The sequence below is a fragment of the Cottoperca gobio genome, chromosome 15, assembly GCF_900634415.1.
Source record: "Cottoperca gobio chromosome 15, fCotGob3.1, whole genome shotgun sequence".
NCBI lineage: Eukaryota > Metazoa > Chordata > Actinopteri > Perciformes > Bovichtidae > Cottoperca > Cottoperca gobio.
In genome coordinates, this window is record NC_041369.1 from 14,160,251 (window position 1) to 14,174,911 (window position 14,661).

The 14,661-nt window shown below is 42.0% G+C and overlaps 1 protein-coding gene across 1 annotated transcript in view; it reads right to left on the bottom strand.

The window, feature by feature from the left end:
- LOC115020072 (leucine zipper putative tumor suppressor 2 homolog) overlaps positions 1 to 14,661 on the bottom strand; it is a 37,356-nt gene that overhangs the window by 18,562 nt on the left and 4,133 nt on the right. Inside the window, exon 2 of the mRNA XM_029449951.1 lies at positions 1,255 to 1,343. The gene's annotated coding sequence lies outside the window, so the exon portion shown is untranslated. The remainder of the gene's footprint in view (positions 1 to 1,254; positions 1,344 to 14,661) is intronic.

A 14,661-nucleotide genomic window follows, 5' to 3' on the forward strand; every position in this document is an offset into this window, starting at 1 on the left:
TACAAAATGAACATCATGAAGACTTGAATCTAGCAATGGAGACCATAAACCCACTAGGACAATGTTTACTCATAATAAATCATGTGTGAAGTAGGGTCATTTTCTCATAGACTTCTATACAATCAGTCTACCTTTTTCTAACAGTGGAGTCGCCCCCTGCTGGCTATTAGAGAGAATGCAGGTTTAAGGCACTTCTGCATTGGACTTCACTTTTCAGACCCGGAGGTTGTCGCTTCGAATGAACCAAAACAGTAAAGTTATAAATAAGTAAATAAGTAAATAAAGTAATAAGTAGGAATTACACAGAGATCTTTGTATTTTGAAAGTGACCTTGCCTAAGCAGGCGGTGGGTTTGTTGTGGGACGACTAATGAAGGAAGGGGACAGCTGGGCTGGGACAGGCTGAGCTGGACTGGAGGAAAGAAGGAGAGCAGAGGAGACAGTAGATCTGTAATGGAGATAGTGGAAAGAAGAGAGGAAGACAGCAGCTGCTGTGTGGACCACACAGTATTATCACCCCACATATCTCACAAACACTGCCCTTTACTATGAGGCCTTGAGCTGATTGAAAGGATAAGGAACTAATATCAGGACTCAGTGTTGTGTGACTGCTTATGGCCCAAAACAAAACAAAAAATATTGTTGTAGCTATCCAAAGCAGATTGACACAAATGAGTTTAAAAGCAGCTTTTTGTGGACGAGGGAGTGTAGAGAAAATTAGATTTGTGGCAGCAGTAAACAAACTTACACCTTCCCTGACTTCTTAGAGGTATTGCTGTCATCCAGCTGCCGTATGGAACAACACAGGCTCAGCCTCAAATTTCTGACCGCTTGACTCCTCATCTCCTCCTTGAAACCCTCTCCCCCCCATGTGTAACACACTCCGACTGCCATTCATCTCCAAACCCAATCCCTAACCGGACACTTCAAAGACGGTGGCCAAGACCCGCATTTCCATAAATGTGTGTGCATGTCTGTGTGTGTGTGTGCGTGTTTCTGTGTGGCAAAGTGACCACAGCAGGTCACTCCAAACTGAGCCCACACCAAGAAGTGAGACCATTGATCAATGTCCCCAGTGCCCCTGAAAGACAGGAGAGAAAAAGAACAACACTGAAAGGGAGGGAGAGAAAGGGAGAAAGAACAAAAGGCGTAGGAGAAGTAGAGGATGGATGAGTCAGCAAATATTGAAGGTCAACGTCGTCAGAGAAGGGTTTTGTCTGCAGAGGGTGTTTTATTTTTTTGGGTGGTTCTTTACCTCAGAGTGTCGCTCTGCGTCCTCCGTATGACGGTCCGGGGGAGACAGGGAAATGACAGAGAGCAAACATCCCAGGACCTCGCTCCTCTCTGAGGGAAAACACAAAGTGTTAATGTAAACCTGTTGACTCGCAATTATGACTAATCTTCACAGCATTTACATTATATTAAACCTGAAATACTTATTTGGCCACTTGGGTGTAGCGGGAAACACAGCACTGACATATCATCACCTGTTAAGTGGATATGACCAACTTTACTTTATTTACACATACAACAGTTACAGAGCAACATTATCATTCATTTGTTGAATGTAGGTCCAATATTTACTCTTTTAGCTCTGTTCTGGTTTCTACCAACTGCTGAGGGAAATATCTGGCTCTTTAGCCACTAAATACCAAATCCAAAATAGTAAAGTTGTGGGTTGGAGAGCTAAACAATGAAAGAAATTATCTACAAAGCTCTGTAATGTAGAGGGGAAGTAACAGATTTGAGTGAAAATTCTCAAGCAAATCCTTTCACATTGTAATTATTGTTAGAAAATATCAATTAATGTATAGCCTCTTTCAGTATAAAAGATGATCATTTAAATAAATGTCTGTTAAGTCACTCTCTAAGTGACTATTAGTTTAGTTAAAGTCTATCTTGAAACTGGTCCCTGAACAAGCACCCACATGTTAACAAAAAATACAACCAAAAAATACCACACACCTTATTACTCTAACATGAAAATACTCATTTAAAAATACTACATTTCTTTAATACTCTAACCCAGGGGTGGGGAACCTCCGGGCCGTATACGCCCGTGAGACCATTTGATCCGGCCCTCGAGGTAATTCATACACAAAAAAAAACTAGAAAAAAAACAAACAATTCTAGACAGCAATAAACTGGGCGATTGACTATTTTTCCTGGCCAAGGTCAGGGTCCTTGAACACAACACAAGCAGAACGTGCCATCACGTGGTCACGTCATGTCAAAAAACGTCAATATTAAACGAGTCATTGACATCAGCGAACGCAGCGTGGCGAGTGTAACAAAGAGAAAGGTGGATACGGAACGTCGCACTTTCCAGGAGAAATGGACGAATGATTATTTCTTTGAGGAAGTAAAAGGCCAGTGTGCCTAGTTTGTGCGGACGCGCTTGCGGTGAAACACGAAACATGTCAAACTGCACGAGCTGAAAGGACGAGTGCGTTTGTATAAAGTTAACGCTCTTTGGCGGAGATTGGCCCAACAAGCAGCTCTCTCCAGAGCGTAACATACAAACATGGACAGATAGAGAGGTAGACCACCACACCAAGAACAGACTGTTCCACCACTGCTGTGCAGTTATCACTGCCATGTGCAATACTCACTTTATTTTCTATCAACCACTTGGTACTTATATTATTTTTTATAATATTTAATTATAGTGTACGGCCTTTTTACTTCATATGTTCTTTTGTTGTGACAAGATACATTTCCCCGTTGTGGGACTAATAAAGGATTTCTGATAAACAGAAAGTTGGATAAAAAAGTTGCTTTTTTGCACAGCATGAAAGAAAGGTGAAATGAATGGCTTGTGTCTTAAATAAAATGTGCAGAGGTTATGAGTTCAATAATTAGTATGGCCCTCGAAGGATGTTGTAAAAACAAAATGGCCCTTGACATGAAAAAGGTTCCCCACCCCGGCTCTAACCTACATATACCTATATAACCTATATAACATAACATGTATGAATGTGGGATTGTGTTTTTGAATGTGCTCTCTGATAAAATTCAAATGAAAAAGTCTGGAACATTAATGACTTCACGGAAAAGGAGAGATGAGAAAAGGAGCTAACATGGCAGTAGAGCTTGGTGATGTATTGATTTAAGTTAATATGTAATATCTCGAATTAGTGCTTCCTGGTTCTACGGGCTGCATAAGAGTTAATGAAAACACATCTCTGATCTTATTTTAAATCAGCAATGAATTCTTCTGCTCATAGTATCCACATTACTACTTTTCTTTATCTTGTGTGTAGTTCCAAGGTATTTGTAAAAAAAATAATCTTGTGAAGTTTGATCTCATCAGTATTACGCCCCCTGGTGTCCAATAACAGAAAACATAAGCTTTTTTCTTCCATTTGCACACTGGAGGGTTGTGTCTTCTTTTCACAAAAATTCCATTTCACACTTTTTCATTTATTCTGTTTTTATCTTCTGATCTCACCCCTTCTTTCTCTTTGCTTCCTCCCCACCACCTCTCCGCTCTCTAGAGAAGCAGTCGCTGAAGTAATCAGTCAGCTTGTTACAGTCTGATAAGTGATACGATACGACTATTGATTTTGGCCCCCATGTCCCGGTGCAGGGGTCAGTCCTTAGCCTCAGAGCTGCTTTCAGGAACCACGAACAGATGCTGACTGGGCTCTTTCACAGCTATTGTCATAAACAGACGGACTGTAGGAATATGGACAAAGCAAATGGCATCAATTGGAGTTTGATGTTGTGCTTTGGCTGCACAGAAAATCAGCTATCCAGGTCAAACTTTGACAACAATGGATGAAAACATCATATGGCTTCCACATGAATGGCATAATGGCATTACCCCAGATTATAAATGTACAGAAACGTGCAGAGGAGTGCATTGTTTCCCAGTCTACCACGATACAAACAAAAGCAGAAAAGAGAAGCTCGACCTATTCTCCAGCACTCATCACCAAACGTCATCGGCTATATTGATACAAATGCTCATTTAATTTGGAAAATAGGACTTAATGCATAACCTTTTAAATGAAATCAATAAAATCATGATTATTGATTAACCTTACAGCTCTGTGTTTAAGAAGCTCAAATAGCATCAATACGGAGCAAACGTGAAAGGAAATTGTGTGCTGGTCTGTCAACAGAAAATCTCACAAATTTGTGAATGGGTCTCCATGAAATCTGGAGGTCAGTTCGGCTTTAAGCCAATGTACAACTGATTAAAGTGGCAATCAGAATCTGGGCTTTCTGCCATTAGATGATTATTGTGTTTCAGCCATCCGAGGCTTGATTTGATGGTCATGTGCCTTGTAGTTGTTATTGTGAACACCAGTGACACAGCCCGATCATCTGCAGCTGAGCATGCGATTGAGACATCAGTCTGTCCTAACAGGGAGCCCGCAGGAGAACAGATGGTCAAGGTCTTCCCCGGGGGACACAGGGGAGGGTTGGGGGTGTAATTGGTAAGATAACAGGATTAGGGTTTATTCAGATGTCCCATTCCCTTTTAAGGTGGTTTTTTTTCTTGTATGCGTAAACTTCACAGATATGAGAGATGTAGAGGACTAAGCAGGGATTCAGACCGAAAACAGAGCTTCATTAAAACAAGTTTACCAGTGAGACAATGAAATTCAATTCAGGGTGAACGAATTATCACAGCGGTAACTTTCGCCGATTGCAATTTTTAACAGTGGAAATACAGCGTTCAGTTTAATCTACCAGGAATATGAGATTGTATGATTTTGCCGGATGATGTTACGTTGCCTTGCTGGAAAAGTACATTTATTTGACCAGTTTCTCACCCTTGACTTTGATCAGAAGTGGTTGATTGCCATTATATATGGTAAAAATGACTCCCTGAATCTGGCCCCCACTACACCCTTCATGGATTTGGAAGTGTGACTTGGGGACTGACATCTTCGACAGCCAGTGGAGCAGCATTCCCGGTCTGGTGCAGTCGTCATGTTTATGTGCCAAGCATGGCCTAATGCAGAGCACGGTGCTCCACAGAGCTCACTATATCAACGCTAAATTGGAAAAGATATTCCCGGATAGAAGTAAATATATAAGAATATATCCCCAGCCGACCATTAGGTTTAAAAGTTAAGGCATCATATATTTTTTGGCAACCATGAATGTAAAAAATAAAGAACTATAACATTGTGTGGAGAAAGGCAAAATGTATGTACGAGTGTACAAAATGTAATGGCAATCCATCCGATAGTTGTTGAGATATTTCTGTCTGAACCAAAATAATGGACTGAAAGACTGACATTTGCAATTACAGGCCGAAATGCTGCGCTGCTTGCACACACGCACATACACTATGCACACATGAACGCAAAGATCTGACCCAGTCCGGCTTGTGGTCAGCTTTACATCTTTTAATTTTCAAAAAACCCACTTTAAGGGCTAAAGACACGACCTGTGATGCTCTCTGCATGGCTTGGAATTCATGAACACACGCACGCACATGTCAAACCTCCTTTCCATGCACTATCTCTAATCAGAAGATCACATCTCACCCTGTTTGATAGGCTGATGTGAACCCATGGGTGCAGATTAGATAGAGATTATTAATCCTTTAGATCACTGGGGTTAGATTACATCGCTATAGCAGCATATGTCCTCACCGCAGGGACCACACTTGTGAGTACAATGACACTATGATTCAGGATGCTGCAGTATTAACTTCCGCTGAGGGTGGTATTGAGGTTATGCAGCCTGTGTGCCTCGGCTTCACTCTGTTAATCACAATGCTTCTAACGGGTTACTCCAGGTCTCTACTGTGTTTCAATGATACTGATGGGGGGGGGGGGGGGAGTAAAGGAGGGTGAAGGAGAAAGTAGCTGCCGTCACACATAAGGTGTGGCTAAGTCTGTGCCAAGGTGACTCTTGCAGAATTAAAGTGTTCAGCTCAGGAAAGAATGACAAATGCAAAACATACGTACTGAATCATATATCTGATATATCATATATCTGAATCTGTATGTCACGGTATATGTCATTTTACATTTATAATATTAACATATTGTATTATGTTATACAGCACATTTTGCTGCAACTAATCATTGTTTTCTTTTTTGACTAATCTGCCGGTTATTTGTCTTGTTTCTTGATTACTTTCTTTATCTTTTTGTTCATAAAAAGGTCTGAAAACAATGAAAAATGTACTTCAGTCCAAAGTGACATCTGCAGATGTCTTGTGTTGTCAGACCAACCCTCTAAAATCCACAGATATTCATTAATTTTATGAACCACATCATTAATCAATCATCAAAACAGATGAGCTGATAATAAAAAAAACTTAGTAAAGTTGCAGCCCCAGCCTGATCCCACCAGAGATATTTAAGTGATTAATACCTCTGTATAGAATCTCAGTATCACAGTACACTGTCATATTGCTCATCCCCAGACATATATATTTAATAATGGAGCTTGCAAGTCAACAGCACAGTTTAGCACTAGAATAGAATCAATGGGAATAGTAAAACACTTCCCAGGAATAGAGCAGTCAGGTAATGCAATTTCTATGTATCTCTTTCCATTTTCGCTGTCATTAACCGAACACTCTCATTGTACTCTGCGCCCGGCACTTTGCCGACTGCCGCTTTTTTTTCCAAGAAAGTGGAAAGCTGCTTTGTTGCCATAATATGCCCTGTGTGATGCTTGGCCCACTTTCCAGCCTGCTTTCATTGTGTAAGCACACATACATAAAACATGATTTGCTGCCTCAATTTCTGACTTTTATTCAGCTGGGATTTGGTGGCAGACAACATCAGAGCCATGAAAAGCAGAGCAGCGGCGAAATGCAACTCTCCCTCTGATCCTCTGAGCGAGTGAGGGAAAGAGAGATAGAGACAGAGAGTTGGCTACGTTACAGAGAACAAGGTTTAACCACTGACCTCTACTCTTACAACTGAAGACAAATGGCCATGATTAATGAGGGTCATTCATCTTATAGGTTACGAAAAAAGAAAGCAATGGCAACTGCATTTGCCCGTGCTGCTTTGATAGATCTATCTGCTGTATAAATTAAACTCCAGTCCTCTTAGTCTGCACTTCACTTCTGATCAAGGAGGTCAGGCTCGCTGTAGATCCAGTGCTGTTCACTAGAGGGCAGCCTTTCTAAGTCTGGCAGTGTAGCGGTGGCTTTTTCTTAATAACACCTGATTTGAAATTCAGACCTCAGGGGAACACTGTTGTTAAAACAATTAATATAATAAATAATTATTTGAATACATTCTGTACAAAACTGGGCCCTCAAGCTTTGTTTTAATTCAGTCCTTAAATAATCTCGTTCACCTTACTCCAGCAGTGTACGCCTAGAAAACATGAACTGAGAGCAGTGGTAGAAGAAGTACTACGTTTAAGTATCTATACAACAATATTAAAGTACACAAGTATTACCAGTAAAAGTATTTGTTCTGCAGAACACTTTTACATTATAATATTGTTTATACTGATGCTGCAGTGTGTAAACTGCATGTTACTGTTGCAGCTGGTCGAAGTGGAGCTAGTTTATCGAAATCTGAGGTGATTAATGAGGGTTGGAAAGAAGAAAAAGGTTCTGCTGCACAAATATGTATTCATTTGTTTTAATTTTCTCTAATCATTGCTTTTATTGTGAAATAATGGATGATTTCACCTCTTTGGGCCTCAAACAGTAAACAAGTTTACAAGGGAAATCACTCTCATCTATATGAAATGTGACAAGAGACAACGAGGCACTGCATTAGGTCACAATCCAAACAGGAAATGTGTTGTATTTTATGAACTATCATGTTTTCTTAGTGTACAATCTCAGTAAAAGTACAGTATTTGCTTCTGAAAGGTAGAAGAGTAAAAGCATACAGTACCATGAAATAGAAATACTCAAAATACCTCTAAACTGTATTTACTCCTGTACAGCATTTGAGTATCTGTTACACTCCACCTCTGCCAGAGGACAATGACCTCATCATGTACAGTAAGTGAAATGAAATTGCTAATCGATACACTCCTCCTCTAACTCTCTCTTTTTCGACCCCTCTCTCTACCCTATAATGTTCTTCTAAGATTTCAGATCTTAAGTCGTCCTACTCAGTGGATTAGATGACATGACATGAGATCGGGGGGGGGGGGGGGGGGGGGGGAATGGCGGCAGCAGCAGCAACAGCAGCAGCAGCAGCAGGTCAAATCTATCACTGTAACCGATCTTAAGAGCAGCAGCTGATGCTCGGCCACAGCCGCACACAATCAACCTCTTCTAAATCTTACTAGGAAAAAAAAGGATGATGTTGCATGTTCACAGACAGCTGATGACTAATGAGGGCCTTCTGTGGGGAAACGGTGAGACGTGGGAAGGAGGAGCAAAAGCTGACTGCACGGATGAAAAATAGAGAGCAGGAAGAAATTAACAAATGAGGGAGAAGAAAAAAAACTAGCAAAGTTTTTATTTGCCTTTTCAGCGTTTCAACTTCTGTCTCCAGCTCTGTCCACCGGCGGCTGTTGTTGTAACAATTAGTCTGTCTGGAGGATGTGAATCATCTCCTTTCATTTGCACGCTTTTTACTCCTCTCATATTATTCTCTGTCTCCATGTCTTTAGCTTTTTTCTATTATGTCAAATACATTTCTATGCACAGATTCCCCTTTTCTCAGCACAAAGGAATAGGAATGTAGTGTGCGTGGGGAAGTTGTCACAGGGCAGGGGGCCTGCCAGACGAGAGAGCTGCACATATTTCATGGAGACACACTCAAGCACCTGTCAGCATCTGGCTGCACTGGAACGGTGTATGGCACCTAAATGCAGAGAAAGACGAAATAAGACACAGCATGAGAGCTGCTGTCACGCTTCCCACCTGCTGCAGAAAAGTGAAATCTATCATGTTTCACCACCCATGACTACCACAGGGTAGTTTGTTCTGTCACTAGAATACTTGCAAACCACCCTGATGTGCAGTTCATACACCAGTAGTGGAAGAAGCACACTTTACTTAAGAAAAAGTACCAGTACACCAATGTGAAAATACTTTATTGCAAGTTAAAGGACTGCGTTCAAAATCCTACTTGAGTAAATGTACAGCAGTATTATCAGCTAAACATACTCCAAGTATGAAAAGTAAAAGTACTTATTATATCCTGTTATACACTATAATAGTGTATTCTTTTTAGTGTTGCATTAATGTTGCATTTAAGAGGTGCTGATACACAAATGTGCCTTCTTTTATGGGGGATTTTTCTGTCATTTTAATTGTTTTGGGATATATTAGAAAGGTTTACTTCAAGGCGTTGAATTTAAAAGAAACCATCTAAGAAGTTTAGAAGGGAAATGTCTCTTCATTGGGCTGTTAACAACTCACAACAATAACAATAACATCTGAAACAAGAGGCTCAACTTAGATACAGTCTTTTATACTGGGTTGTTACAAGACAAAAAGAAGCCAATGAAATGTATTTTATAAGCTTATCATATGTTTTCTTCATTAAAATCTTAATCTGTTAATATTTTCTTCTTAAATGGAGTTGAGTAGAAGGATAAAGTCGCATAAATTTAGTCAGTACAAGTACCTTCAAATTGTACTTGCAAACGGAGTGAAAACATATATATTGTGTGTCTCTCTGCACACGCCTGCACATGTGCATGTTGTGAATGATTGCGTCTATGTGTGCTCATGAATGTGTGTCTGTATATGCGTGTCCTCTGCAACGGACAGAGTGACTGTGTTATTGGAGCAGGGTGAGCTGGGTGCAGAAACAGAAACAAACGAGGTCCTGTGCAACCCAGAGACTGTTCCATGAATCATACAGGAAATTGTACAGTAGCTGGCCAGTCCTCACAGCCTTCAGCTCACAGTTAATAACTTCCCATGCGATGTTTCCCATAGTGGGCTGATGCAAAAAATAAAAATCCATTTGGTTTTAGCGCTTATTCGCCCCTAAACACACAAATAAATATAAATGGCCAGTGGTTAGAGTCCGTGATATTGCCTTAACGCAAGAACATTAGAGCCGTTTTTGTGTAGTTGAGTCAAATCTGGGACCGAACAATCGTGAAAATGAAACCAAAATGACCCTGAGCCAGCACTGCTACTGTAAATACCTAATAAAAAAACATGAATAAACAAAAAAATAAGTTATTTGCAGAAACGCTGGACATGTCCTGAGTTTAGTTTAAAACAGGAGCCTGTGACTCAATTACATCATGTGATGAATTTGTGCATTTGCCTGCAGCAGGTACAATAAACGAGTGCACTGATGCCATCAAAGTCAGCCAGAAGGGAAGCCCAGAGTTCAGTTTAGTTGAGGGAACACGTTTCTCTCCCTGAAACACATGCATTCACCTACATGTGCACGTGTATGTATATGAGAGGACAAAGAAACACATAAATGCAAATGTGATCTAAGAACAGAAAATATCTTCAGCGACACAGGAGATGGTGCACGGTTAATTAATTCCCCAGATTAAGAAGTAAAATCAGTTAGTGTGTACTCTCTGTGTTTCACTTTTCTCTGCAGTGTGCACACAATTTCACAGCACATTTCTGCCAGAGACTGTTTGACTGTTAACTCGAGCACCTCAGTGCCTTACACAACACACACATTCACGGTCAGATCTGTCAGTGTGTAATTTCCTTTTACTCCGTAGCAAAGGTCAGCGTACACACGTTTCTGTGGCAACCTCAGGGTAAATGTGTGTGTATATCGTGCTAATGGAGACTGACATGAGGACTGACACGGATGCTGAGCTGTGCTGCGCTGGGCCAGGCGGTCTAACCCAACAGCAGGGATAAACTATAAATAGACTATCTCGTTCACCCTCGCCACATCGCCCCTTTCTACTCCTGTTTCCTCTTTTGCTTTATCTGCAGACCTTTTATCACATTCGCTTTGCTTTCTATTTCCTCCAACAACTCCATGTTTCCTTCCCTGCATCCCCTTGCCCCTTCCTGATTTGTGTCCCTCCCTTCCTCATCTCCCCAAATCCCCATTTTCAGTTTCCTTCTGTCTTTTGTCTCTGAGAATCTTTGGTCCCGAAGAGAAGATGAGCTAAGAAAACAAAGAAAGATAAAACTGGAATGACAAATAGGCCAACACCAATCTTTGTGATCTCAGAGGAGAGAGGGAGAGTGTGTGGGATGGGGAAAAGGGGGAGATGGGCTAGTTAAGGGGGGAGATGTGGGGAGACTGAGTTATGTAAGCGAGGCTAATCCCCTCCCAACCCTGCATAGTAAATGAGACAGGATGACACTGGCCTCATTTCATCCGTTCAGCTCTGCATCCGCCGCCGCTACTCCAATGCGCTCCAGCTCCACCTCAATCTTTCTGTCTGATCTTTGACAGCAGACAGGAGCTACGTTTTCACCTCCGCACACCAGCACATCCTGGTCTACTGACACATTATTTTGTCCTCAAATCAACAATAACGTCTGATTTTTGAAAGCTCTCTCACAATGAGAAAGAATGGGACAATGGGATAAGTATAACTGTATAATACCGTAACGTTCTAAAAGTGGAGCTACAGTAACAACATGTCTCAACACACTTAATGATACATTACTTTTGGATTTGGCCTCGCTCCCACCACATGACCCTCACCCATCCAGCACTTCTCTTCTCAGCTCTAAGCCGACCTCTACACTCCTCGACATCCTAATCTGTAGAGGTACGTTACGCTGCGAAGGGTCAACAAGGGTAGCAGGGTGGGCTCATAACAACGAGCTGCGTATCAGGTACTGAAGCACACAACTATTGACTGAATCATCTCACAAGGAAACATAAGACATAGCATGTGAATGCTTTTAGTTTAAAATACAACATTAATAAATGCTTATTGGTCCAGATGACTTGTAACATTTCCCTAGAAGGCAGACGGTCAACTACAAAAGCTACACTGGCATTATGAAATTGTTTATTAACCCCCCCCTCCACCTTTGCAATCCTCCTGCTCAGACAGGACGCTCCACTAAACTTTGACCTACTTCTGTCTGCCCTCAGTCTGGGCTGAGGGGGGGGAGAAAACGCCAAGACCCCAAACACAGCAAGCTTCACGCTGATCCACCCTTTTAATAATAGTAATATGAATATCAAAGGCTTTTTGGGACAATACATCTTTTGAATGTCCAATCACAGAGGGAAGCCAAGGGAGGCTTGAGGACGCGTGCATGTGAAAGAATCACACTGAACTCATTGTTTAGCACATTTACACACACACACACACACACACACACACACACACACACACACACACACACACACACACACACACACACACACGACTTGATTTCACTTTTCTGCTGATCAGCTACAAGACAAACCCCCGTCCTTCATCTTTTTATCCGCACTGTGTCTCTCGTTTCCAAGAAATCTCACTCAGCAGATGGACACAATCCTCCATAACCAATTCTCTGAAGGATAATGCAGAGCAGACAAAGACGCCGTGACACAAAGGCAGACAACACCTCCATGATTCAGTTATGTCAGTGTAAATCTCACTGAAGCTGAGCTGAAACCAGTGACAGCGTCACTTCATAAACTGAAACTATGTTTAAAATTTGCCAAATGTTTCATAAGCGCAAGACGGCTTCCAGGCCAGCTGAGTCCTGGCAATGCATCTGTGATGGGACCGCTGAGAGCTGGCTCGGACGAGAGGGTGGTGGGAGTTGTGTTACCATGGCTGGGACGGCATCCCAGAAGTTCCCGGAAGAATTCTGGGAACATCACTGTCCAACATGTGTGTATGAGAAAGGAAGAGATGGAGGCATGGACGATGAGGGGGGAGACATCTGTCAGCAATTAAATAGGAGGGATCAATCACATAGTTTCCCCATTGAGAGTACAGTATGCAGATATACACTGGGCGCATGATGTAAACACTCGCTCATGGTTAAAACTTCCCAACCTCTCCCTCTCCTCTCCGCTTCCACGAGACAAGCTGACCACAGTTTTCCCAAGCCAGTCAGCTGACGCAGGGAGGGGCGGGGCGCCGTGTGGTACGCATTCTGCCGAGGGGTCATCTGGCAGACGCATCCTTAGAGCTGGCTTCACTCCGTCGAGCAAAACAATCACAGGGGAAGAAGCTAGCCAAGAGGGTGGAGGAAATGTAATCTATAAATCAGACACATGTCCAAACAACTGGGTGTCAACAGATCTGTGCTTATGTTATTAGCTCAGAGGTGCCCCGCTGCAACATGCCGGAAAACTCACTGATTCAATTCTTCTGAGGTAGTTGTTTTAGACCGGGCTTATGGAAAAAAGTGCAGCATTTGGATAGACAATATCATATCTGAAAGACTAAAGAAATGACAGCTAAACCACAACAGCATGGGACGATTTTAAACCGGAATCAATAATTCATGTTTTGCTTCCCTTGCTGGCACAAATCAGGTTTCCAATAGAGGCAAATCAACAAACAGCTTAATCAATGGCTTTCTCACTTGTAAAGATGCGGGACCTTGTTAGTCGCAACTCTGACAAATTATTTCTTATCTGATTTAAGCTGGAAGAAGAAAAATGTCTCTTGACTCAACAATCCAGAATGGGTTTTCTCAAAGCGACAAGATTGCTACCAATAAAAACATCCGATTGTTGCAGCTGCAGGTCTACCGGCCTCCTAAAACTGTTCATCTGTTACCGGGCAAAGTGCCTCGATTCTGGACCTAATACTGGTGTCATCCATCAATCTTGTGTTTGTGTGTATCTGTGTGTAAGTGTGTGTGGTCTGCTGTTTCAGCACTGGCCATTTCGGTCGTCATACATCAACCTCCTGACAGCACTGAAGTGACGCTTTGTGACATATGAGGCCACTTTACCTTCTCCTCAGAAAGAGAGGGGGAGAACAGCAGGGCAGTGCTGAAATGGATGAAAACTCTTTCCCTGTGCAGTGCCGGTGCTCCTACTTATATAATCATTGTGATTTCTTTTGCATTTTTTTTTTTACATAAGGAGAACTTAAAACTGCAATTCCAGTGTGTAATAGAAGTTTCTCTTCAGTTTCTTTGGGACAAAGTGAACAAGTACACAAGTGTTGAGCAAACACAGCTTGATTGGCCTACTAATGGATGTTTGGAGCAGTTGGCAGACTTCAGCACTCCTGGTTCTAATGTGATCTGTGCCAGAGCTCTGCCCACTAATGTCCATTATACACAGACTTACTCCACTCCGCATTGATTGTGTCTCTTCTTACAGACTGTAAAGGCTTTCAGAGCCCATCTCCGCCTGCCATCTCAGCTATCAGATTCCAACAGCAATTTAATTGACCAGCAATCTACTTAACGCAAAAAAACACATTTTGAGTCTCCTTCAGTTTCATGTTGAAAAGGGTTCTGCACGAGCATGATAATAGACAGACAGTGTGCAAGGTCATTCAGCATTTAAAGGCTGCTTTTGGGTGTTTGTAAGTCTGTAAAAGTCAAAAGGGGGTAATGACAGGCTGAGACTGAGGACATCTTAAAGATGATAGGAGTGGTCCACCCCAGTCTGTACAGCCACATATTGAGGCTGATGAATAGGCAGACTGAGCTCCTTTAGCTCCATATTCCTCTTGACTAGTTAGGTGAGCCTTGCTAGCGGCTCAGTGAGCATACTAACACGTATCTTACTAGCCGGCCTAACAGCCGCAAAAAGCATGCTGGCATTGCATTGGAGTCCTCCACAAACTCTCAGTGGTTATCGGTTTATTTGGATGCATGGTGATAAAG